Here is a 22729-nt window from a genome sequence, read left to right on the forward strand (position 1 = left end):
ATGAGGGATCCCCGGGTTAAGGACCCAGCTCTGCCCCGGTTCCCAAGCACCAGAGAGAGCCACCTTTGAACACTGAGCCAGGAGCACGCCCTGAGCACAACCAAGTGTGGCCCAAACATGACGGCAAAAGGACGGACGGAGCCAGGCCAGCGCAGCCGTCCGGAGGGGAAGGCATCTGCTTTGCACTAAGCCGACCCCAGTTCGATCCCAGCATCCTACGTGGACCACTGAGCTAGCAAGGAGCCATCCCTGAGCGCAGAGCCAGGAGTAAATCCAGAGCACGGCAAGGCGTGACCCAAGAGTCAAAACAAAGGCAACCGATCAAATTAAAATGTTTACGTTCAAATAATCCTGGAGGTGACTTTATTCTCATGTAGTGATGGCCCCAGAATCAATCCTAATTGTACCCTATGATTTTTCCATCTAATCATTATTAAAAGTGGTTAGCATTTTAGTTAATAAAAATAATAAATAATATATTTTTCCAATTTTTCTTGTTGTTTTGGGTTTTGTTTTATTATTATGTCTTTTTTTTTTTTTTTTGCTTTTTGGGTCACACCCGGCGATGCTCAGGGGTTCCTCCTGGCTCTGCACTCAGGAATTTCTCTTGGAAGTGTTCGGGGGACCATATGGGATGCTGGGAATAGAACCCAAGTCGGCCTCGTGTAAGGCAAACGCCCTACCCGCTGTGCTACTTGGTTTTTGTTTTTATACCTGGTGCTAAGACTAGAACCCAGGCCGGCTTCCTGCATGCCTGCATGCAAAGCATGGCAAATTCTCTCTTCACCCCAAGAAATGGCTTTTTCTTTTTTCTACTTCTTTTATTTTCCCAAAATTTTATTTTATGGAAACACCACGAATTCTAAAGTTAATCATGGTTGGGTTTTTTACATACAATATTTCATCACTGATCCACCACCAGTGTCAGCAACTTCCCTCCACCGGGGGTCCCAGATTCCCTCTCCTGACCCCCCACCTCGGCCCCCCTCACCTCACCCCAGCCTGTCTCCTTTTAAATCTGATTATTCAATTTTGGATCTCGTGATGTCAGTGTTTTTGCCTCTGTGGCTTGGGTATTTAGCTCTATCATTCATTAACACCACAAATGTACAAGAAAGCATTTTTTGGGGTTTTTTTTTTTAGGCTTCTTGGGTCACACTCAGCAATGCTCAGGGATTACTCCTGGCTCTGCACTCAGGAATTACTCCTGGCGGTGCTGGGGGACCATACGGAATGCTGGGAATCGAACTCAGGTTGATTGTGTGCAAGGCAAATGTCCTACCTGCTGTATTATCACTCCAGCTCCAAGAAAGGGTAGTTTTTAAGTCACCCCACACCTTTGCTGTCGTGATGACCAAATGGGTGCGCACTGGAAAAACACACTTCGTCGTGTTGCCATGGGTGGTAAATGCAGCTGACAACACCCACACTCAGCAGGGCGGGCGGCGCTGGGGATCCAACTCTCGGCCTCGAGCCTGGATGCTCTGGCCACAGAGCCATTCCCGATCCCCTTAAAGGCGCCTCTCTTGCACTGTCTCCCGGGACCATTTCACAAGGGCCCTGCCATCAGATGGCCTGTCAGTGCACGGACGCTCCTAAAATGTAAATGAAAGTTTAGTCATCTCCTCCCTCTCATTAAATAAATAAAATCTCAAATGAGTTGTCGGCACTTAAAATGCAATCAACTCCTCGTTACTGTAAGGAGCAGCTCTACCTTCGGATTAGATAACCCTCTTTGATGTGAATCACGGCCCCGAACTGAAGTGCAACCAGCAATTCTGTGTGTGTGTGTGTGTGTGTGTGTGTGTGTGTGTGTGTGTGTGTGTGTGTGTGTGTTGCCAGGGATGGAACCTTGGGCCTCTCTCCTCTGATGGATGAACTCCTGCCTGCTGTTGTTTTTATTATTATTATTATTTATTTATTTATCATTATCTGGTGGGGGAGGCGCCCACCCAGATGGTGCTCTGGGGGGGCTGGGAGCCCATCCTGGTGACCCTAAGCCAACCAGACCAGTATGTGGTACTGCTCCAGCCCTGCGGTGCCGGCGTTACCTGGGCCTCCCCCAGAGGTGCTCAGGGAACCATGCGATGTGGGATCCAACCTGAGTCAGCTGCAGGCGAGCCCCTGGGCTATCTCCAGATTTCCCTCAGCTGCGGGTGAAGAGGGAGCACTGTCCCGGGCGCAAGGACACAGCAAACCAGCCAAGGAGGTGCTTCCGCTCTCGGCTCCTCCTCCTCATTCTGAACTCGAGCCCAGAATCATCCCTGGCTGTGCCGTGTCGTCCAGGAACAGGCCTGGACACACACTTTTTTTAATTTCTTCCCTTGGAGCCACCCATGTTGGTGCTCAGGGTCTGCTCCTGGGTCTGTGCTCAGACTTCACTCTTGGCAGGACTTGGGGGGAGAGGGGGCTCTGGTGATCAAACTGGGGTCCACTGCATGCCAGGCGAGCACCTTAACCCCCCGGTGTCTCTCCTGCCCCACTGGCCCACGCTTCCAGAGCCAGCACTTGCACCTGATCTCTGACAAGTCTGCGGTGCTCGAGCAGATGCAGAAACCCGGGCGCCAGGCAGGGAAGGGTGGGGCCCCTCGAAAAAGGAGAAGCGGCAGGAGAATCCAAAGGTGGTGATAAGAAGATGCGAGGAAATAAGAAACAGTCCAGGGCTGTTCCTGTGATAGCGCCCGGATTAGCTTTCATGCATGCGGGGAACTCTGGGCCAGGCTGGTCTGGAGAAACTGGTCTGGAACCTTCTCCCAGAAGCCATTCCCTGCTTTCCCCTGGCTCTGCACTCGGGGGTCTCTCCTGGCAGGCGCGGGGGATCAAACCCAGGTTGGCTGTATGCAAGGCGAGCACCTTCCCTGCTGTGCTATGGCTCCAGTCCCGCTTTTCCAAAGCTCTTTTGCCAGTGCTCGACCCTCCACAGAGCCGCTGACCAGTCACACGCGTGTTGGTACTCTGGGCTCTGCCTCACAGCCTCTGAGACAGTGCCCAGTTCAGGTGCCCGAGGCCCATGTTCAGTAAAAATCACCCAGAGATCTCCCTGCAGTGTCCATCTGTCTCCCTGGGGGAGAGGCGGGATGGGAGAAGCTCCAGGACCCCCCTCCAGGTGGGGCCGCCCCTCCTCAGGGCGCTGGTCCTGCAAAGGGGCCATCTGCGGGGCGGGGGTGGGGGGTGAGCGGCCAGTTCCCACCAAGGAAAAGGTCACTCCCATTTATTCCGTGCCAGGCCTGTGGACGGCAGCTCCGGGCAGCAGTGGGCAGCCGTCTGGAAACAAGAACCCTCTTTCTTTCGGTTATCACAGACCCATCTGAGCTCACAAGGGCCTCGCTTCAATCAGGAATTTCCATTCTCTGGCAAAGGTCCTTGCATGTGAACTGGCACTCGGCTGCTTGCAAGGAGACCAACAACTGGCTAAGGGGGGAGGGGGGAGGGGACCCCCTCCAAGGGATCCAGGGGGCCAGGTGTAGCCCATGGCAGAGCGTTTGCCTCGCCTGTGGGGAAACCCGAGGGTTCCATGCCCCACACGGCAAAAAGAAAAGTAATGACGGGAATTTTATAAACAAGCTTGCCCTTTGCTCACAGATGAGCGAGGCTGGTCCAAGTTCTGCAGATCTCTAACGCCTGCAACTCCTGTGCAGAGGGAAGGAAACGGCCCAGCAGGGGTATCTGGGCTCGTGAGGTTGGTGTCTGCCTCTGGTCTCGGCCTCACAAAGCAGTTCAGACAGAGCACACGCGTCACAGGTGTGATTCCTGGAACAGCAAAAACATTACATTTAAGACATATATGGAGGGTCTGGAGCAATAGCACAGCGGGGAGGGCGTTTGCCTTACACGCGGGCGACTCGGGTTCGATTCCCAGCATCCCATATGGTCCCCTGAGCGATGCCAGGAGTAATTCCTGAGTGCATGAACCAGGAGTAACCCCTGTGCATCGCCGGATGTGACCCTAAAGCAAAAAAAAAAAAAAGACATATATTGGGACCAGAGCAATAGTACAGCGGGCAGGGCATTTGCCTTGCATGCGGCTGACCCGGGTTTGATCCTAGGCATCCCATATGGTCCCCTGAGCACTGCCAGGAGTGATTCCTGCATGCAGAGCCAGGAGTAACCCCGGGTGTGACCCCCTAAAAAAATAAAAATTAAAATATGTATCTATATGTGTGCAGATATATAAAGATGGGTAACTTCTTAGGGGGGAGGGAGAGACTAACAAGCACTACATGTGTGTCAGTTTGGATCCACCAGCAACAGATGCCAATGTGGAATGAGACATTAACCGCCTGTGTTGGGGAAACTGCTGGAAATAATGGAAAGAAGGAAGAAGAATAGTCATGGAGAGTCTGTGGATTGCAGTGCAGGTCTCTCGGCTGCAGGGGAAGGAAGGAAGGAAGGAGGGAAGGAGGGAAGGAGGGAGGGAGGGAGGGAGGGAGGGAGGGAGGGAGGGAGGGAGGGAGGAAGGAAGGAAGGAAGGAAGGAAGGAAGGAAGGAAGGAAGGAAGGAAGGAAGGAAGGAAGGAAGGAAGGAAGGAAGGAAGGAAGGAAGGAAGGAAGGAAGGAAGGAAGGAAGGAAGGAAGGAAGGAGGGAGGGAGGGAGGGAAGGAGGGAAGGAAGGAGTGTGAGTATCATGAAGTGCGGCCAAGAACCTTCCCTGGCACATGGTGAGGGACGGAGGAAGGACGGGAATGGGGGAATGGAGGGCAGGCCCCAGGCTACTTGGTAGATAGTTTATTTCTCTCTCCTCCCCAACGTAGTTGGATCTCTCCCCTTACAGCTTAGTTATGTAGAAATCATGAAGGGTTGGGGTACACATAGGTGGGGTTGAACATTGTCGTAACAACAAACAGAGGCAAAGCCCCTCCCTCAGGGGAAGTCTGAGAGGATTAACTCCAATACAAAATTCATATGAGGTTCAGCACTCCAGATTACTAGGAGATCTGCTCAAGGGCAGGATTCCATTTAAGGTGCATTGCTCTGCCCTTCCCTCAGCTAGTAATCCCTTTAAACAAACATAGTAAATTTACTTCTAGTCATTTTGTATGAGCACAGCAAGAGATACATTAAGCTTAAAGGTTGGCTCTTCCTGAGGACATCTCTCTATATACCCCAGACAACAGTTCTCAGGCCAGGTTAGTTTTCCTAATCCCAGCAGGGTCCTTATTCAGTTGCTTCTTTTGGGCCATGACAGTTTGTTCATGACCATGCTCTTAACTTATTATGCTTCTTTTTTTTTTTCTTTTTGGGTCACACCCAGCAATGCCCAGGGGTTACTCCTGGCTTTGCACTCAGGGATCACTCCTGGCAGTGCTTGGGGGACCATATGGGATGCCGGAGATTGAACCCGGGTCGGCCGCGTGCAAGGCAAACACCCTACCCGCTATGCTATCACTCCAGCCCCTTATTATGCTTCTTATGTCGCTTAGCGTGTCCCTTTCTGACGCCAGGCTAGCTTACAGCTTACCCTGGGTCCATCCAGCTCCCTCGCTGGGACCCTCCTTTTGGGGATGTTAGGAAGTAAGAGCAACTGAGGCTGAATTCAGGTAAGATGCCCAGGAGTAAATATTATTTCGGAGTCAACTAACTCCCGTGTTACGAAAGCATAGCATCAACTATCTTCCCGTGTCTGTACTAAACCAAGCAAATGACATAAAGGAAAGAGAAAAGCAATTAAAAAAAAGAACAAACCAATTCCATAGTGCCTGATGGAATTGGGTGTGCCTCGGGAGCACTGTGGAGGGAGTAACCCCATAAACCTAAGCTCCCTACAGGATGAGCAAGGGCAACCCAATGTGATCCAACAAAGGAGGAGAGAGAGAAGTGAGGACGGGGGAGGGTGCTGGGGACTTAGGGGTCACGCCGACGACTTTCCCCAGGCAGGTACAGCCTGATGACGTCCATGCAGGGGGCTGGTGATGGGTCTCGGGGACCCAGGAATGTGGGGTGGCTCGAGCCTGGAGGGGGCGTCACCAGGGCCACACCCAGTGGGGGACTCCACGCATGACAGGCCTGTGCCCCAGCCCATCGAGCACTGGCCGGGCCCTTAAGGAGTTTGAGCGGCTGCCGCCCGTGAGGACGGATCCGGGTCGCCGTGTGCATCGCCTGCACCCTGACCTTGAGCGGGGCCTTCTAGGCCGGTCGCGGGTGCTGGAGGTTGCAGCTTGGAGTCCAGTCAGCAGGTCCCACAGCCGGGAGGCCATTTCTCCGTCTCCCCTGCTGCAGAGGGAGTCCGTGGGTCAGACCCCTTGTTATGGGGGCTTTCGCTTTCTTTTCGGTTATTTTCATTTTGAGGCCCACACCCCCAAGCCCGAGGTGCTCAGGGCCTGCGCCAGCTCAGTGCTCGGGGGTTTCTTCCCAGGTGCCTGGGGGACTGCGCACTGCCAAGGGTGGAAGCCCGGCTGCCCTCGTGCAAAGCATTGTCTCAGCCCCTTGAGTTAACGCTCCATAAATGTAGGATTCATAAGTGTAAATTCTAGACTTATTCTATACTTACTGGTCGGATATCCTGGGCCTTTCTGGGTTGTTTTGTTTTGGTTTTTAGGGATTTCAGAGCTTACTCCTGGCTCGCGGTACCCCGTGGTCTGCCACAGACAAGGCAAGCATCTTACCCGCTATTCTGTCTCTCCAGCCCAGCATCGAAAGTCCCAAAAGTGTTGCTGATGGTGGCTCTGGACAGAGAGGAAGCTGCCTCCATGGCCAGCCAGAATGGCGCCCGTTCCTGAGCGGGTAGCCAGCTGGGAGGGACCACGACAGTCCATTTGCCAAGGGACTGGTTGACTCTTTAGGACTAGGACATATGGGAGGGAAGTTCAGTCCTTGGTAGTGGACATCAGAAGTGGCAGGGACTAGATCCACGGCATAACCCCTGTCTCCATCACCTTCCCACAGCCCCTTGTGTCCGTTCTGGGATGGCTGATAGCAAAGACCGACCCAGGTTTGATCCTCGGCATCCCCTACAGTCCCCAGAGTACCACCAGGAATGATTCCTGAAGTTCAGAGCCAGGAGTAAACCTCTGAGCATGTGTGACCCCAAAAATGCTAAATAAATAAATAAATAAATAAGTAAAACATATCTATATGCAAAGTCTGGCTCCCTTCCTGTATTCGGGAAACGCGTCACAGGGTCCCTCAGGAGAACACGTTTGGCGGTCAATAAATGTCCCTTGACTGAGAGACCAGGGCTGCAGACAGATCGCCAGACAATAACCAACAACCTTTACTCCCAATTTCACAGTCTGCATACAGGGGAGGGCAACCTCAGGAGAGTGGGGGACAGTGGCAGACTAGGAAACAAGTCAGGGACATGTAGCACAGAGGAGACATTTAACACAGGCCCGGGGACCTGTGAGTGTCCCTGGGGAGTCCATGAGCCAGGGGAGCACTGCAATAGGGGCAGCTTAGTCAATGAGCATCACCTCCGAGCGAGGGGAACAGGCCTGAGCCAAGCGGAACTGCTCGTAATAGAGGAGCCTTGATGATAAATCATGGGGAGCCGGTGCCCCTTTCTTTGGGCACTGTCCTTTGCCTCTGAGGCAATGTCTCCGAAGCTCTTGCACCACCAGGAGAACCCCAGGTGTATAATGTGCAGGGCAGCAGCGCCCAGGTGGTGTGGGCGCAGTGCCAGCGGGGCAGACCTGGTCCGTTTTGTCCACTAGACTGTTGAGTGCCTCTTTGGCGGTGAATATTTCGGGGTGAGTGAAAAAATCCACCGAAATCTCCATGCCTCCTCCCCATTCCTGCCTCCCTGTCTCTGAGCTCCTTCCTGCTTCTCATCTCTGCTCTTCCAGTCCTTCCAAGTTCATGGCCACCGCATGGGACCGTTGATGTCTGTGTGCGGACAGCCTTCCTCTCTCCTTACATGTAATGTGAGTGGCCTCGAGGGGCTTGACCATTCTGTACCCATAACGAGGTCTCTGAGTCACTGTCCATTTCTTTAATTTTTACTTGATTTTTTGGGTCACACCCGGCGATGCACAGGGGTTACTCCTGGCTCTGCACTCAGGAATTACTCCTGGCAGTGCTCAGGGGACTATATGGGATGCTGGGAATCGAATCTGGGTCGGCCACATGCAAGGCAAAAACCCTACCCGCTGTACCATCACTCCAGCCCCGCTCTCTGTCCATTTCTGAAGGAGCCAACAAATGCCGGACTTTGCATGCACAAAAGGAGCCAACCAGTCTTGTCTAAATTTTTCGGGGGATGGCTATGGGTCCCACCCCCACATCACAGTGCTCAGGGCTTACTCCTGGGGGTGCTCAGGAGACCATATATGATACAAGTGATCAAACCAGTGCCAGTTGCATGAAAAAGCAAGTGTCTGATCCCCTGCAGCTCTCTGGCACTGCACTGTCGAAAGCCCTCTCGCTCCGGGCGGCATCCAAAACAGCAGATTTCTGGATCACCTAGTATGGGGGCGACAGTAACAGCCCCAGGTGTGGAATATGGAGCCAGCGTCACCCGCAGCCCAACCAACACGGCCCTTTGCATCTCGCCTTTGAAGACCTTGCCCCGGGGTACCCCAATGATGAAACCCTCCAGGGCTCCCCTGCATGGGCAGGTCCCTGTGTCTGTGAGGGGTTATCTCCATGTCCTGTCCTGTATGGCTCTTGCAAAGGTTTCCAGCGTGCAAGCCACTGCTTGTTCCTGCAGCCCCACCGGCACGGGGTCACCAATGTAATGGATCCGTGTGAGGCTCCAGGGAGCCGTGTTCTAGATGCATATCTGAACTCTCTGTCACAGAGTGGAGGAGAAGCAGCAGGGCCCTGGGGCAAAGCCATCAATAACGCCTGTCCCTGGCACACCGATACCCATCGCTTGGGATCCACTTTTCTCATTGGAATAGCAAGCAAGTCATTTGCCGGAATGACAGGCCACGCCGCTGCCACACTGGCTACTTGGTTGAACTTGCACTGAGTTGTTTTCCGTGATTCTGGTAAAAGAGTTCAAGAGAGGAGAGATGACGGGAACTGCCTACCTACTTGCCTGCACTCTTCAGCTATTTAATGTTTTTTTTTTTTTCTTTTGGGGTCACACCTGGCAATGCACAGGGGTTACTCCTGGCTCGTGCACTCAGGAATTACTCCTGGCGGTGCTTGGGGGGACCATATGGGATGCTGGGAATCAAACCCGGGTCAACCATGTGCAAGACAAATGCCCTACCCACTGTGCTATGGCTCCAGCCCCTAGCTATCCAGTGGTGACACTCAGGCCATGCTGGTTTTTTTTTTTTTTTTTTTTTTTTTGCCCTTTGGGTCACACCCGACAATGCACAGGGGTCATTCCTGGCTCATGCACTCAGGAATTACCCCTGGTGGTGCTCAGGGGACCATATGGGATGCTGGGATTCGAACCCAGGTCGGCCGCATGCAAGGCAAACGTCCTACCCGCTGTGCTATCACTCCAGCCCCCCATGCTGGTTTTGATTCAGCCTCTTACTAGAATGGACGGAGAGTCAAGGAGCTTCTGCCTAGTCATTCCATCATGATAGTTCTTACCACACCAGCTGAAGCCCTGACAGCAGGATTAGAACCACCCGGCAAACGTAACTGTTGTAACTCGACCCTCAGTTGGAGCTACAGAAGCCAGTTGGTCCTGTGGGCCCAGGGAATCATTTCCGGGTCAGATGTGAGCTCCATTCATTTACCTGCTCCACCCCTGGCAACAGTGGGCAAACGGTGATAGCAAAAGTGTCTCCCAGTCTTCCTTGAAGTGCCTTGAATAGCAAATAGCCATCAGCTCCTTTGGGAAATGACAGAATCCTCATAGTATCACTTATTCCCGAGGGCCAGGCCACCATTATAGCCAGTGCATCCCAGCAGACTGAACTTGGACAAGGAACTGAGCAAGGGATCGTGACTGTTCTTTAAAGGGTGGGTGTACGAGGGCCACTCCCAGGATGCTCAGGGTTGTTCTGTATTTAGAAGTGACCCCTGGCAGTGCTGAGGGACTATAGAGGGTGCCAGGGATCAAACCAGGGTTGGCTGCACGCAAGGCAAATACCTTAACCTCTTACTGTCTCTCTTAGGAGTCATGACTTTCTATGGGGTGAACGGCTTCAGTCTCCTTCCGCTTCACTCTTGTTTTTTTTAGACTGTAGCTGTTAAGAAGTTCAGGCAATGGACAACATGTCAACTGTCAAGGCCATGGGACATTATCACTAAGAGCCAAAGATGACTCACTGGAAAGCCAATTTTACTTAAAGTCTTTAAGTCTTACTAAAGACATAATCTCACTTAATGCCATGATATTCCACTTCTGGGTGTGAAACCAAACATGAACGATTACATGTGTCCACCCAAAAACAGGTGCTGGTGAGTTGCTTATTTATCGCACAAAAACTCCCAATTGAAGACACCCAGATGCCCTTCAAGAAAAGACTGAATTAGGGCTGGAGCGACAGCACAGCGGGGAGGGCGTTTGCCTTGCACGCGGCCGACCCGGGTTCGATTTCCAGCATCCCACATGGTCCCCTGAGCACCGCCAGGAGTGATTCCTGTGTGCAGAGCCAGGAGTAACCCTTGAGCATCTCCGGGTGTGACCCAAAAAGCAAAAAAAAAAAAAAAAAAAAAAGACTGAATTAATAAATGAGGAGGCTCCAGGTGGCACCAGGCAGTATCAGCTACCAACATGGAGTGGACAAGCCTTACCTCGACCGCAGGAGCCAAGAAAGGCAGACCCGGGGGAGTTTCTAGGGTATAATTCCCTTTATGTAAGTGACAGAAACCGGCACTAACTCTGCTGCTGGGAACCGAGATGGTGAGATCGGGTCACCTCCTGCCGCGGGAGTCTGGGCACTTCTGCTGTGGGGCTGGTTCTGGCCCGCGGCTGTGCTCGCCCTGTGGAAAGAGCAGCCAGTTACCCGAGCACGGCGTGTCCCCGGTGGATAGCGTGCTTCACCAGAAAGTTCAAAATCTGTCTCACGTGCAACCAAGTCTCCCAAAAGCAACTACCAAGAGCAACTGACAAACTGGCCACATCAGTGGTGCTTGTGGGACCGTGTAGTGCCATTGGTGAGCCCCAGGCTTCGACCTACAAAGCGTGCACCTTAATCCTTCGCATCCTTTTCCCAGCCCCCAGCCTAGACGGTTCTTAATACTAACTCAGTAGTTTCCGAACTCCATGCAGTGTCAGTCACTCTCCTAACCTACAGGCTCTCTGCGGTAGAGTGATTCAGCCACGCAGGTTTCCAGGTGGGTTTCCACAGCCCACAGCACCATCATGCCTGTCCCCATCACAACCACCACTACCTCCATCACCAGCAACACCACCAGTAGCACAAGCAACACCAACACTACTACCAACCAACACCATCAACCGCCACCACCATTGCTGCCCCACTGGCACCATCAGGGTCTCTACCAACACCGTCACTGCAGCACTAACACCCTCGGTATCTCCAGCAACACCATCACCACGGACACCATCACTCTGTCACCAGTGCAACATTATCCCTGCCACCACTGTCTCCAGCAACACCATCACCACCATCTCCACCACCAGCAACACCATCACTGCCACCTCTGCCAACACCACTAATACCATCTCCACCAACAGTCGATAGCTTCATCGCACCACCAACACCTTCACTACCAAGAACCACCATACCCACCACCACCATCTCCACCAACACCATCGCTCCCACAACCACCAGCTGCCGACACCACCGCACCAACACTCTCCTCACTGTCACCACCTTCGGCAGCGATGTGGCTCTCCGACAGCCGAGATGCGCGGCCAGCTGCAGCTACACGAGACGGGTTTCCAGGTGACACCGCAGATAACGGTCAAAGAGACATTTGTGAGATCTCCACCTCCCACTGCCAGAGAACTTGGGGTTGATTCCAGCCATGCGAGAGTAGGAAAAGTCCCGGCCTTCGATTGCCCTGGGGATGGGATTGGTTCTGGTCCCCGTCCCTTCCCAGCTCTGGCCAGAGCAACAGGACAGCTGTGGGGAACACGAGGCGCGGCCTGGCCGGCATCTCCCCGCTGCTTCTGCTCGGCGTGCGTGAGGCGGCTGCTGGCTACCCGGACAGGCCACTCTTGTCCCCATCCATCCCTTTGCCTCTGGAATCAACTCTCCAGTGCGGGTCCTTCCTGTTTACTAAGTCCCTCCTGGAGTAAGCAGCGTCCTACTGAGAGGAGAGCCTGCGGCTGGCCTGGCTCTTGAGGCCAGGCATGGGTTTGTGGGAGGACCCTTCTGCCCAGCAGCCTGGAAGCGGGGCCTGGGAGGCAATTGCCTGGCCATGCGGCTGTTGTGGCACCCCTGGTCAGAAGCCCCAGCACCGCGTATGCCACACGTGGGCCCCTGAGCACCACCGGGGTAACCAATACCCCCTACCCAAATAAAACAATTACTGGGAAGGATTTTATTTTATTTTATTTTTGTTTGGGAGCCGCATCTATCTATGCTCAGGGATTGCTCCTGGTCTGTGCTCTGGATACCATATACAGTACCAGGGATGGGACGGGAGTGATAAGACAGCGAGGAGGGTGTTTGCCTTGCACGCGGATGACCCAGGTTCGATCCCCAGCATCCCATATGGTCCTCGGAGCACCACCAGGAGTAATTCCTGAGTGCAGAGCCAGGAGTAAGCCCTGAATATTAGCGGGTGTGACCTGAAAAGAAAACAAACAAACAAACAAACAAGACAGAGTTTCTTTGCTATGTTCAAGGCAAGTGCCTCCCTTCTGTACTATCACTCTGACGCCTAATGATAATGATTTTTTTAAAACTGAAAGACTTGGACCCCCTTAAGTGGGATCAGATTAGTACCACCTGCTGGGCCCCATCTGTTTGGGTGAAGAGCCTCGCCCAGAGATGATAATCTGCCCCTCTCTGAGATCGAGAGAGAGTCGGGGTGTTCAGGGGAATGAAGACAAAGTTCTTGGCTTCTCAAAAAGTGTTTAGGGTTGGGCAACATATTTGGCCCAGGAACCTCGAGTCTAGTCTCACCATTTTAAAGCATTACATTAAATGCCTTTTCCCCTTCAAAATAATATGTACATGGTGTGTGTGTTTATATATCACTGTCACTGTCATCCTGTTGCTCATCGATTTGCTCCAGCGAGCACCAGTAACGTCTCCATTGTGAGACTTGTTGTTTTGTTGCTACTGTTTTTGGCATACAGATATATACATATATATATATATGCTTTGCAATCAAACCCAAGACCTTATGCATGCACAACCCTGAGCACCGCCAAGAGTAATTCCTGAGTGCAGAGCCAGGAGTAACCCCTGAGCATCACCAGTATAACCTAAAACGATTAAAAAAGAAAAAAAATTAAATAAACAAATAAAAGCCAAATATAACCAAAGGAGATTCCTGTATTTGCTTGCTTTTCTTGGGGGGCACACCTGGCAGTGCTCAGGCCTTGCTCCAAACTCTGTGCTCAGGGATCACGCCTGACAGGCTCAGGGGACCATATGGGATGCTGGGGACCGAACCCGGGTCAGCCACATGCAAGACAAACTCCCCACCCACTGTCCCTTCACTCGAACTCCAAAAGGAAGAACTTTATGACAAAATTCAGCTCTGCCTCCTTTAGAGTTGTCTGGAAACAGCATCTGCCACGTCCCTTTGGACATAGGGTCACCTGATCAATATCTCTGCTGAAGTTTTCAGAACCTTTGTTTTTTTTTTTCAGCATTTGGACTTCACAAGAAAGGAAATAAAGGATAAGTGTAAAGGGATGACAGAAATGATCTATCTTAGAGAAGGGAACATCAAGTAAAATGGGTCGGAGGCCATGCGGGGGAAGGGTGATGCATGCCGAATGTAGACTAGAGACTGAACACAATGGCCACTCAACGCCTTTATTGCAAACCACAACACCCAATTGGAGAGAGAGAACAAAAGGGAATACCCTGCCACAGAGGCAGGGTGGGGTGGGGGAGATGGGATTGGGGAGGGTGGGAGGGATGCTGGGTTTATTTTTGGTGGAGAATGGGCACTGGTGAAGGGATGGGTTCTCGAACTTTGTACGAGGGAAATATGAGCACAAAAATGTATAAATCTGTAACTGTACCCTCACAGTGGCTCACTAATTAAAAAATAAATAAGTAAAAAAAAAAAACAGAAACGATCTATCTTGGGGCTGGAGGTAGGACAGACACCTGCCATCCGGCAACCCTGGTTTGCTCCCTGGCACCACACATGGTGCCCTGAGCTCTGCCAGGAGTGAGCCCTGAGAACACCTGGGGTGTGGGGTTGCCTGCCCTCACCCCACATTTAAAAAAAGAAAGACAGAAAGAATTGATCTATTTTAACCCTTTCCTTTTTAAGATGAAGACAATGAGTTCGGGGAGGGGAAGTGGACTTCCTTTTGACGTCCAGGGTCAATGAGACGAGAAGGCCAGACCGGAAGAGTTTCCTGTCCCCTCCTTTAAGTGGGGGTGCGGGGGGTGGGGGGGCACCCAGAGAAGCACCGAGACAGCCAGTCCAGCCTAGAAATCCCTCATCACTCCCGCGACTCAGGCCCGAGGACACCCAGGAGGGGAGAGAGTGTCAGTGAGGAGCCCTGGGTGAGTTTGGGCCCAGGGGGCTGGGGAGAGGGCCGGGCTGGGGGCTTCCGGGAGGAGGAGCCATAGAGCGGGACCCTGGACAGCTGAGGCCTCCCCCACTCTGTCTCCACCCTCTCGCCCCTCCAACAGGCCCAGTTAAGACTTTGCACCTTCCGCCCAACGCCGAGACGAACTTCACCAATGTTTAACTCGGGAGCCCTCGGAACAACTGCCCCCGAGAAAACACTGGGAAAGAAGAGAAGAAAGAGCGCAAGCGCCAAGCTCAGGTGTCGGGGGGACTCGAAGGTGACTAGGTCCCAGTGTCCGTGCAGCCGAGTGTCTAGGTGGGCGGGACTCTGACTGGGCCAGACGGACGTGCCTGGGTTTGGACACTCTCTGTGGGGCCCAGAGCGGGACGTGGACGGGCCCCTGCCGGCCCTCCAGCTCAGCAAACCTCAGGCTCTAGGGAGAGGTGGGCTGGGGGCTGGGCGGGGGAGGTTGGGCTGAGCACAGGCGTGGCGTGGGAGGCCCATGTTCGATTCCCAGCACCTCCCGTTTCCTGCGACCCCCTCCCCCATCCAAGCACAGGGCTGAGCACGCAGGCTTTCCAAAACAACACAAATACAAACACAACCCCGCCCCCCATGAGTTTGCTTCTAAGGTTGTTTATTTATTTATTTTTTCTTTTTGGGTCACACCTGGCGATGCTCAGGGGTTACTCCTGGCTCTGCACTCAGGAATTACTCCTGGCGGTGCTCAGGGCACCATATGGGATGCTGGGAATCGAATCCGGGTCGGCCACGTGCAAGGCAAACGCCTTACCCACTGTGCTATCACTTCAGCCCCTGTTTATTATAATTATTATTTTTAACTTTGACTTTGTTTTAATGTCTCATTTAGGGATATCATTTTTTAAAATTTTCTTTTCTAATTTGTTTTTTAATTTAATTTTTTTTTTTAATTTTATTTTCACTAGATCCTCACCAGAAGCTGTTTCCACTCAGGGCGCCCCGAGAGGGGCAGGTGAGAGCCCTCCTTGCCCCAAGGGACCCGGCCCCAGCAGCCGACCTCCACTGCCCAACTGCCGCCACACTCCAGGCCACTTTCCACACACTCGGGCTGAGCCTCACGCGTGGGCGAACATATTACTGGACACATCATAAGACACTCCCTACCCCTTTTCCATAAAATCAGAGAGGGAAATACACACACACACACATACACACACACACACACACACACATATATACCTCTTGGAGAGCTCTGCAAGCTACCGAGAGTATCCCCGCCTACATGGCAGAGCCTAGCAAGCTCTCCGTGGCGTATTCAATATGCCAAAAACAGTAACAATAACAGGTCTCATTCCCCTGACCCTGAAAGAGCCTCCAATTGTTGGGAAAGATGAGTAAGAAGAGGTTGCTAAAATCTCAGAGCTGGGATGAATGGAGACGTTACTGGTGCCCACACGAGTAAATTGATGAACAACAGGATGACAGTGACAGTGATTTTTTAAGAGTTGTTCCCAGTAATTGATTACAGTCAATATTCCAGCACCAGTCTCACCACCATTATATTGAGTTTTTCCACCACCACCCAAGCCAGAGGCAGAGGCTGACTAATTTATTTTGTTTTGCTTGTTATGGGTAATTGACTAAAAATGATCCAAAAAGTTTTCCTTAGAGGAAAGTGTGTGAAAATTATTGTATCTCATCCGGAGCCATTAAGACCCTGGCTGAGAGATCATTAATATGTTGATAGGATTTGATTCTTGAGTGCTAATCAAATGTGATGTGCTAATTTTGGTATATCAGAAGCGTAATTGTATGAGATGTCATGAGGCCACTTTTGTGGCCACATGCTCCTGGAATTCTAAACTTTTTTCATAGGGTGCTAGACTTGGAGTTAAAAAAAATTTTTTTAACTGGATGGTGATTTTGGGGTCTGGAGCCATCTCTGCAGCACAGTGCTCTCTTCCAAGGTGCATTTGTGCAACTGGGTCATGGTAATTTCACTACATGCAGCACTATTGTCCTGTTGTTCATCCATTTGCTTGAGCGGACACCAGTAACGTCTCCATTGTGAGACTTGTTGTTACTGTTACTGGCGTATCGAATACACCACGGGTAGCTTGCCAGGCTCTGCCCTGTGGGCGCGGTAGCTTGCTGGGCTCTCTGAGAGAGACTGAGAAATCTAACCTGGGTCGGCCACGTGCAAGGCAAGCACCCTACCCGCTGTGCTATTGCTCCAGCCCAGGGTCATGGTCACTACTGTGCTTAAATGGGCCCAGAGGCAGTTGGTGGGCGTGACTGCCAGGAAAGCTGAAGCACAGGGGAATGAGAGAAGGGCCCATTCCCGACTCCGGAAGCCTGGAGATTTCAGTCACAAGCCCCACACACCTGGGTTTTTCAGCGGGTTCATTCTCATTCGTGGGGGTCTTGGGGCAAGCCTGTGAAGGCCAGCCATGAGAGGGGACGATTGGGTTCTGGAGGTTTGAGGCCATCGGGGTTCTTTTGGGGCAGGTGGGAGGGACACACTGACCCCCTCCAACGTGCCCCTGTGAAATCATTGGCTTCTAAGTTTTGCAAGGTCCTTTGAAGTCTTCCCGAGGATTTCGGCACACCCCCCTAGGAGAATGTTTTTGTTTGTTTGCATGTGGCCTGACATAAGGTCACCCCAACCCAGACCACACCAGGGGTCAATCCTGAGCAGAGAGACAGGAGTAGTCCCTGAGCATCCTGGGAAGGGCCCCAACCCTGTTCCCCCACAGTATAAATGGGAATCTAAAATCCTCAAAGGCAATGGGGGACCGTTGTTTATTCATCAAAACGAGAGCCAGATTCTTATTAATTAATTAATTCGTTAATTAATTAATTAATTAATTAGCTTTTTGGATCACACCCGGCTATGCACAGGGATTACTCCTGGCTCTTCATTCAGGAATTACTCCTGGTGGTGCTCAGGGGACCATATGGGATGCCGGGAATCAAATTCGGTCCAGCCGAGTGCAAGGCAAATGCCCTACCCGCTGTGCTATCGCTCCAACCCCCAAGAGGCAGATTCTCCTCCTCCTTCTTCTTCTTCTTCTTCTTCTTCTTTTTTTTTTTTTTTGCTTTTTGGGTCACACCCGGTGATGCTCAGGGGTTACTCCTGGTTCTGCACTCAGGAATCACTCCTGGCGGTGCTCGGGGGACCATATGGGATGCCGGGAATCAAACCCGGCAAAAGCCCTACCCGCTGTGCTATTGCTCCAGCCCCGGCATATTGAATTTTTTCAGCAGCTTGCCAGGCTCTGCCTTTCGGGGGGAATACTCTTGAAAGCTTGCCGGGCTCTTCCAGAGGGACAGAGGAATCAAATCCGGGTCAGCCGCGTGCAAGGCAAATGCCCTACCCACTGTGCTATCGCTCCAGCCCCATTTAACATTCTATACTTGATTATGTTCGAAGGTGTTATTCATTCTGTAATACCTCGCTACAATAAAAATAGATAGGTAAATTACATTTTAAAAATTCCTGTATTTTTCTTTTAGAAAGGGGGGGGTTCACTGCCAGAGGTGTTCGCTATTCCCTGGACTGGGGGGCAGATTTGTGCCACGCCTGGCCGGACTCGGGGACGACTCCCAGAAAGTGCTCAGGAGCAGAGCTCTGCATGCAGAGCAAGTGTCTTGTTTTAAAGTTCTTTTCATTTTATAAGGTAGTTCACAATATTTGATTACGTTTAATATTCAAACACCAATCCCACGACCATGACACCTTCCCACCACCATATTTCGGATGTTTCCATCCTGAACCCCAACCCCTGCCCCAAAGCAAAACCAAAATAATATATTTTGTATTTTTTGTTATGAAAAACTGCTGAAAATGCTATTTAAAAAAGGTATCTTTAGAGGAAAGAGTGTGAAGATTGTTGTATTTCACTGAGAGGCCATTAAACCCTTTTTTTTCCCTTTCCTTTTATTTACTTATTTTTTATTTTTTGCTTTTTGGGTCACACCCGGCGATGCACAGGGGTTACTCCTGGCGGTGCTCAGGGGACCACATGAGATGCTGGGAATTTAACCCGGGTCAGCTACATGCACGGCAAACGCCCTACCACTGTGCTCCAGCCCTCCATAAGAGATCTATGAGAGATCTATAAGAGATCACTAACATGTTGTTAAAGGTTGAACCTTGTGTACTTTAATATATATATTATGTAATATATATATCTGTAAAAATATGCATCTAAGATTGGTTGCCTCCTACTTTGAACCCCATCAAACGTGCTGCATACTCTTGGAGTATGGGTGGGTGTGTATACGTTCACTTGTGGGTGAGGCTCGGCCCAAGCGTGTGGAGAGTGGCTGTGAACCTGGCAGCCAGTACTATCATCATTGTATCACTGTAGCACTGTCATCCTGTTGCTCATCGATTTGCACCAGCGGGCACCAGTAACATCTCCATTGTGAGACTTGTTGCTGTTTTTGGCATATCGAATACACCACGGGTAGCTTGCCAGGCTCTGCCATGTGGGTGGGATACTCTTGATAGCTTGCCAGCTCTCCCAGAGGGACTGAGGAATCGAACCCAGGTCAGCTGCATGCAAGGCAAATGCCCTACCAGCTGTGCGATCTCTCCAGCCCCCATACTATCATACATATTATATATATAAAGAGAGAGAAAAAAAGACAGAAATCTATCTATATATTTTTATATCTTTGTGAGGCCACACTCAACGTGCTCAGGGCTTCCTCCTGGCTCTGCACTCAGGGATCACTCTGGGCAGGGTTTGGGTACCATATGGAGTGCCAGGGGCTGAACTCAGGTCAGATGTAGGCAAAGCAAGCACCTACCAGTTATAATAATCTCTCTCAAGTGAGAAGACTAACACAGGAAGGACTTTTTTTCATTAAGTTTTTTAAAAGTTGATGCTGTACGTATTTTCCCGTGATGATTAATAAAACTATTTAATCATAATTAATGGAGCTATAGCATTGTATTATTTCATTATGTGTATATCTATAAAAATTTTGGGGAAAAAAAGACCAGTACTGTTGCTCTGGTCCTGAAATATTTTTTTAATTTTTTAAAAAAAATTTTCAATTTTTTTTTTTTTGGGCCTTTTGGGCCACACCCGGCAATGTACAGGAGTTACTCCTGGCTCATGAACACAGGAATCACTCCTGGCGGTGCTTGGCGGACAATATGGGATGCTGGGAATAGAACCCGGGTCAGCCACATGCAAGGCAAACGCCCTACCCACTGTGCTATTGCTCCAGCCCTGAAATTTTTGTTTTTAACCAAAGCCTTGTGTAGCACAGCCCTATTTCTGGGGCTGAGGAGCGACTTGACCACCCGAGCTCATGCTTTGCGTGTGGAAGACCCGGGTTCAACCCCTGCTCTCGATGTCACCCCCGTAAAAGCCCGTTTCTGGGCGCTGAATCCAACCCTATACTGGGTGGGGGAGAGTGTGAGAGACCAGTTCAGGGAAGGGCGGGGACGGAGGTGGCAGGAGGAGCCCAGGCCCACACCTGCCTTGGAGTTCCTCCTCCTGGCAGCAGGTGTCGGCGCCCCAGGAAAGGCACTCTTCCCGGGCGCGGGCTGGATCCGGGCGGGCAAAGCCAGTTGGGATAAACCCAGTCCGGGGAGGCTCAGGAGGGCGGGGAGTGTCTTTAACAATGAGCTTTGGGGCCGGAGGAGAGCACAGCGGGGAGGGCGTTTGCCTTGCACACAGCTGACCCCAGCATCCCGTATGGTCCCCCTGAGTGCAGTGATTCCTGAGTGCAGAGCCAGGAGTAACCCCTGAGCACCGACTGTTGTGACCCCCCTCCCCCTCCCACTCCCTCAAATAAAGAGCTTGTGAACCCCGGGCGGTGGTTAGCTCAAGGGTTGAGCACTTGCCTTGCAGGGGTGTGGATCTGGATTGTTCCATTCTCTGTCTCTGTCTCTGTCTGTCTGTCTGTCTGTCTGCCTGTCTGTCTGTCTCTGTCTCTGTCTCTGTCTCTCTCTCTCTCTCTCTCTCTCTCTCACACACACACACACACACACACACACACACACTTGTGTGTGCAGTCATGTGCCCCAGATGTGGTTAGAAGTGCACCGAGGGAAAGGCCCCTAGGGAGATGCGTCACCACAGCCCCTGGCCCCTCGCCCGGCACCACCACGTCCCTGGGCTCCATCCCGTGGTCCTCCCAGTCGGGAGCTGGTTCCCAAGTGGCTGCGGGAGCCTGTAGCTCGCCTGACCACTTGCCTCTGCCAGTCCTGGGGCCACTGCCTGCGCTTCCTGCCACCCTCCACCCTCTACCTCTGTCTAGATCGTCCCCTGTCCCCTGGCACTCACCAGCTGGGATCCCCCCCCCCCCACTCCCCTTCTTTGTCTTCCTTACACCCAGAAGGCGCCAACTTTAGTTTGTGTTGGTCTCATCCAGCGGTGCTCTGGGGCTCTGCCTGCCTTGGTGCTGGGGTCACTCCTGGCTGTGCTCAGGGGACCCTGGGGGACTGGGGGTCAAAGCGGGCCTCCTGCATGCAAGGCGTTGCTCCAGCTAGCCGAGCGCTCTCCCTCCTTAGTTCAGAAGCCCCACCTCTGAGGTCATCCTTCCTAGCGTCCTCTGCAGGCTGGCTGCCACTCCAACTAGCCGGCGGGGTGCTTTATCTGGTGACACTTGGTGTGGGGCCGCACCCGACCGTGGTGTTGGGGAGAGCACATGCACGCTAGGGCTTGAACGAGGGTCGGCCACACGCAAGGCCTTCACCCCTCTAGCATATCCCTGTCCACCCCGGCGACATTTTAAAACCCCTTCACCAGGTTGCGAGAAAAGGCCTGTATGGTTTGCCAACCCTCAACACTGGCATGGCACTGCCCAAGAGGGTCACTCTATAAACGCTAAATAAGCCACCTGCTGGGTCGACCGATACTGGTTCTGGAGCTGAGCAACTATTGGAGTCAGATCTTCTGTCTGTTGAGTTTCTGCTCTGGAGCCTTTTAAGTGGGGAGCAGACAGATGGAGCAGACCACCAAGTAAAGGATGCTTGGGGGGCCTGCTCGGGATGGGAGATGCGTGCTGAAAGTAGACTATGGACCGAACATGATGGCCACTTAATACTTGCATTGCAGACCACAACACCCTACAGGAGAGAGAGAGAGAGGGGGGGGGGGGAATGCGCCTGCCGCAGCGGGGTGGGGGTGAGGGGGGGAGGGAATGAGAGGGATATTGGGAACATTGGTGGTGCAGAATGGGCCCTGGTGGAGGGATGGGTACTAGATCATTGTATGACTGAAACGTAAGCACGAAAGTTTGTAAGTCTGTAACTGTACCTCACGGTGATTCATTAAAACAATTTTTTTAATTTAAAATAAAATAAAATGGGGAGCAGAGAGATAGTACCCTGGGTAGGGAGCAGGCCTTGCACGCAGCCGATCCGGGTTGAATCTCCAGCACCCCCTGTGGTCCCCTCCCCCCTACCCTCCCAGGAGTGGTCCTGAGTGCAGAGCCAGGAGTCAGCCCTAAGCACTGCGGGGTGTCACCCTCAAACAAAGGAACGGGGAGCCGCTGTCTGCAGAGTTAGGGCCTGATCTGGGCTGGGCTGCCTGGAGCAGTGCAGAAACCCCTGTGCTGGGGAGGCAAATTCCCAAACTCCTGCTTCTGTCTAATTACTCCTTCCAGCTTCCTTCTGTTTTGTTCCTGGGTTTTGGGCTACACCTGGTGGCGCCTGGGGACCAGGCTGTGTGGGCCGGTCAGCGCAGGGCCAGCTGGGCTCCCGGGCCGGCTCTCCAGGCCTGAGCGCAGTTTTTGAGAGATCCGTGGCCTCGGGTGAGTTGCTCAATCTCACACTTGGCATTAGCGAGCGGGGTGGCAGGGTTGCCCCGCAGACCTGCAAAGTCCGGGGAGATGGGAAGAGAGACCAGGGACAGGGAATGTCCGGCCACCAGCGGGCCCCTGAATAAGACCAACTCATGTGGCTCCCAGATTTCACTCCAGAGCGGCCGTTTTCAACCCAGCGCTTACAAGCCAGCGAGGAACAGAGAGAAACGGTCAGAGCAGCTGGCTAACGAGTCACCAGCAAGGCCGGCAGAGGGGTGGCTGGAAGGATGGGGCATCTACACAGGGGAGCCTGGGTCTGGTCCCCAGTACTTCACGGTCCCCCGAGCCCCACAGAAAAGAACCCCAGAGCACCGCAGGGTGTGGCCCAAAGCCCAAACCCAAACAAAACCCAAAGGAAAACAACCAGCGGGATAAGGCATCTCTCAAGGCC

This window comes from Sorex araneus, chromosome 2, assembly GCF_027595985.1.
Source record: "Sorex araneus isolate mSorAra2 chromosome 2, mSorAra2.pri, whole genome shotgun sequence".
NCBI lineage: Eukaryota > Metazoa > Chordata > Mammalia > Eulipotyphla > Soricidae > Sorex > Sorex araneus.